A 4,993-nucleotide genomic window follows, 5' to 3' on the forward strand; every position below is an offset into this window, starting at 1 on the left:
TCTGATGCGATATATGTATTTTTACCGACTAACAATCAAACGCTACGGCTATATGAGCCTAAAAAAATATATTACTAGCAGTTTCCAATTATCATCAACATCAGATAACAATTGTACTGCATTCATACATAGCAATTGTACTGCATTCATACATAGCTCATGTTGACATAGCTCATGTTTTCATTCATGACAATAACAATTGTACTGCATTCATACATAAAGTTCACAAGTTTGCTTTTGTTGTAATAAAGATCAAAATAAGTAGCAACAACACTAAGTTTGGCTTGTGAAAGCTCAGAGATACTAGCTAGTACAACCACATGTTGGTTTCACAATTTTAAGTTCACTTGCAAATTTCTCTTTTTGGAGAAAATACAAAACAAAATATCTAGCCATCCATCTAAAAGAACTTTTGATCTTTCTTGTTGTAGCATCCATAGGCACCACCGCGATCTGCTTGCTATTGTCATCATGGAGTAAACAAGTGACTTACTACCTCTAGGACCTCCCTCCTGACAAAATTAAAACCCAAATCATTAGTAGACTACTTAGAAATCCATTCCAAAATAAACTATAGAATAGATACCACCATTGCTCCATGATTAAGCTAAATATACAATAGTTGAACGCAACAGAACTGAATGATCACAACACCTTGCTGCTGCTTATTGAGCCGCATGAATTTTAGAGAGCGGCTACTCAAGTGTCCTTGCTAGGGTCCGTGCTATGTTGATCAAACAAGTGTCCTTGCTGCTACTCAAGGACACCTTGCTGCTACTCAAAATATCAAACTAGAGAGCATCAACTTCTATCAATGATCCATACAAACAACCCTTGAGTTTTTAAGAAACAAACCAGCATACCATGGAGATCATTTGCTAGCTTAAGTTTTCAGTTTTTATGTGGATAAGATGGAAATGTTAGTTGCAATATAGCAGTATAAGCTAATTTTAATTGAAATAATATGAGGTTCCTGATTTCTGTGGTCATGCAGTCAAAAGAGATCAAAAAGGTCTTGACGATATCCATGGAAACATATCTGCTAATGTAAGTTTTCAGAACCAAAACTGTTGTATCTAGTATTTCTCATAGTACCTGCAATTTTTTCTACTCACTGTAACTAACAACTGGTAATGAAAAAACAGCTGCAACACTAACCTTCTAGGGCGTTTATTGAGCTGAAAACCATTTTTCCATTTATAAAGCTGCAACTGGTACTACTGTCAGCATGATTTTGTCATAGGCTAACATTTTAGATAATGTTGACCAACACTAATTGTTCTGTTAGTTTTGAACTTTGGTTCATAAAACTTTTGATATGTCTTTTCCTAAACCACAAATATTCCTAGTAAACAACAGTATATAGTACTACAAACCTCCTACTTCATGCAATGATTCTCAACTCTCCTGCACATTTGAGAAAAAAATATTTGAGTATGGCATGCAAGATAACATAAGTTTTTCAAACCTTTGTTAGAGCTGATGGGTGCAGCAATATAAACTGAATTTATTGTTTCTTTTTCTCAGAATGGAAAGGACCACATGGTTGAATTGATTTATGCTGGTAGGTCAAGTATTAGAACTTTGATGGAAGAAGAGATGGCCAGCAGCACACAGCCCTTGAAGCAAGCACAAAGTTATGTCGCTGGGATATGCTCTGAAGATATTGATCTAAACTTGGCTGGAAGTCCCATGGAAATCTACAGATCTCATACTGAAGGCCAAGAAATCTACAGCTACTGAGCTCAAACAAGGAATTGTTTCTGATGCTTATGCAAGATCCAAGCTCTAGGTTGTTAGAATGTCGCCAAAACCTTTACATGTCACTAGGAAGTACCAAGTTAGACTCTGAAGATTATGACGAAGGAACTGAGTTGCAAGGTACGACAGATAGTCTAGAGCAGTCAGCGACTTCTCCAAGTAAGATGAATAGAAGGCATAATTCTTTCTTGAAGGAGGATATGTTGGTCACGAGGAAGCCACCAAAGTTAAATGATGGTTCTCGTGGCCTTAGCAGAATAGTAATCTTGAAGCCCAGTCCTGCAAGAGGTCATAGCAGTCTTATCTCAGGTAGCGCAACTTCGTTACCACTATCAAATCATATTGACAGGCAAGTTCAGGAAGGCAGTGATAAACATGATTGTCATTTCTCGCTTAAAGAGCTTAAAATGAGGCTAAGAATTGCCATTAGCAATAATGAGAAGGATCACCAGTTAAACTCCACGAGTAGTGATTTTCATGAAGCTGAGGCTGATTCTGGCAAACTCCACGAGTAGCAAAGTAGCATTACTAAACTAAAAGGTTAGGAGACATAAAACTTGCCTGGGATCGGACGGCAGTACTGTAGCCGCGCCGGCGCTTCTCCGCCTGACTCGTTCCAGTGCGGTCAGCCTTGCTGCAGTAGCAGTGGGGCGCCGGCGGCTTAGAAATAAACAGCTTCGCTCAAGACGAGAGAACTGTCAGGAGATTTCCCATGGCCCACTGCTTAGAAAAAAACAGCTTAGCAATAATATATATATAGATGTACAATATAAAAATGTATTAGAAAATTTAAGCCAGAATTTGAATCCTAATAAGCCGTCAGCCATCTCTGGTGCAGTCCCCTAGTGGTGCTGGTACGCAGCAGCTCCAATGTTCCGTAACCGTGTCTCCCTGGCAAGAAAGGATTTCCCATCGTGTTCGTGGTCACAAGACCAAAAATGCCAGAATGGAGAGAAAGCGAAGGCTGCTCTCCCTTGCACTAGCTGCGGACCTAATCCAATGAAGAAGCGCCATGAATGCGGCGATGGCGATGGCGCTGTCGTCTCGGCGTCGGAGAACCCCCAATCCGCCCATGGCCCGCCGCCCTCGGCGTTGGTCCTCATCGTGGTCTCGCCAAAAGAACACCAATCAAGGACAGAGAGGTAGAGAGGCACAGCTTGGAGGCAACACACGCACCTGGGGACGGCGGTTTGGCGGCCGGCCTGCTTGGGCGCGTGGCTGAGGACGGCGTTGGGGGTCGGCCGGCTTGGGAGCGCGGCTGGGGACGACGGATTGGCGGCCGGCCTGCTTGGTCGCGCGGCTGGGATGGCGTTGGGGGCCGGCCTGCTTAGGCGCGCGGCTAGGACGGCGGTTGTGGCCGGCCGGCTAGGGCGCGCGGCTGTGGACGGCGATTGGCGGCGGCGGCTGGAATCACGGGAAGGGAGATAGGGTTTTGGGCTGTGGTGGCGCGGCTTGTATTTGGGCCAGCAACTAATTTGCGTGCCACACATGTTTTTTGGCGACTGACAGTGAGATGCTATAGGTATGAATTGCCGACTGACAAAGGGACACTATTCACATATAAATATAACGACTAACACTCAGTTGGAATATAGACATATGCCGACTCACCATTTGTGGCAATGTATACCGACTAACAATTTGATGCTAATTCTCTATTTATAGCGACGGTCGTCAGACACTAATTTGGTGTTGTGGTATAGTGATATTGTGTTGGCATAAATCACCAAAAAGGGGGAGATTGAAAGGGAAATGTGCCCTTGGGCCATTTCTAAGTATTTTGGTGATTTAGTGTCAAAACAAGCGCTTAAATGTAAAATGGTGAACAAAGTACAAACCAAGGATAAAGGTATGTTTCTCAGACTTAGTACATCGTTTTGAGGACTAATGTATTGTGTCTAAGTGCTGGAAACAGGAAAAATCCAATTGGAAATGTCTTGGCTCGAGCAGCCAAGAATCTGCTCAGTCTGGGGGCACCGGACTGTCCGGTGGTGCACCGGACAGTGTCCGGTGCGCCAGACTGGATCGAGCGAAGTGGCCGCTCTCGGGAATTTCACCGGCGACGTACGGCTATAATTCACCGGACTGTCCGGTGTGCACTGGACTGTCCGGTGAGCCAACGGTCGGCCGGGCCAACGGTCGGCCACGCGATCTGCGCGGGACACGTGGCCGAGCCAACAGCTAGAAGGGGGCACCGGACTGTCCGGTGCGCCAACGGCTCTCTGGCTGCCAACGGTCGACTTCGCTGAAAAAGGAAAGAAATCGGGCACCGGACAGTGTCCGGTGTGCACCGGACTGTCCGGTGCGCCAGTCGACAGAAGGCAAGATCAGCCTTCCTAGATTGCTCTCAACGGCTCCTAGCTGCCTTGGGGCTATAAAAGGGACCCCTAGGCGCATGGAGGAGTATACCAAGCATCCTTTGAGCATTCTTGATCACTCACACTCCACTCTCGCGCACTTGTTCGACATTCTAGTGATTTGAGCCCTGTTCTAGTGTGCTAGTCTTTTTGAGCTCAAGTCTGGGTCTTGTGTGTGCGTATTTGCTGTGATCTTTGTGTCTTGTGTGAGTTGCTCATCCCTCCCTTGCTCCGTGATTCTTTGTGAACATCAAAAGTGTAAGGGCGAGAGGCTCCAAGTTGTGGAGATTCCTCGCGAAAGGGATAAGAAAAGAAAAGCAAAACACCGTGGTATTCAAGTTGATCATTGGATCACTTGAGAGGAGTTGAGTGCAACTCTCGTCCGTTGGGACGCCACAACGTGGAGTAGGCAAGTTTTGTACTTGGCCGAACCACGGGATAAACCACTGTGTCATCTCTGTGTTGAACTCTTTGTGGTTATCGTATTGTGCAAGATCTTCTCTCAAGCCACTTGGTGATTATTGTGCTAACACTTAACAAGTTTTGTGGCTTAAGTTTTAAGTTTTACAGGATCACCTATTCACCCCCCTCTAGGTGCTCTCAAGTATGGATCTTTTTCTTTACGAAGCATGAAAAAAAGGGAAGGTGTTTTTTCGCCGAAGGCTCAAAAACGGTATGTGTGTAAATTTCATGCATCGCAAAGAAATAAACTGCAATAATTTACATATTCAATTCAATATTACACACTCCAAATATTACATAGTTTTGTTACAGTAGAAACCTAATCTTCCTTCATCTGTTATATACATCAAGCTTCTCAAAAATGTTTATTACAATAAAATCTATTCCACTTTAAGGATTTTCTCTGCAACTTC

The sequence above is a fragment of the Zea mays genome, chromosome 10 (assembly GCF_902167145.1).
Source record: "Zea mays cultivar B73 chromosome 10, Zm-B73-REFERENCE-NAM-5.0, whole genome shotgun sequence".
Lineage (NCBI taxonomy): Eukaryota > Viridiplantae > Streptophyta > Magnoliopsida > Poales > Poaceae > Zea > Zea mays.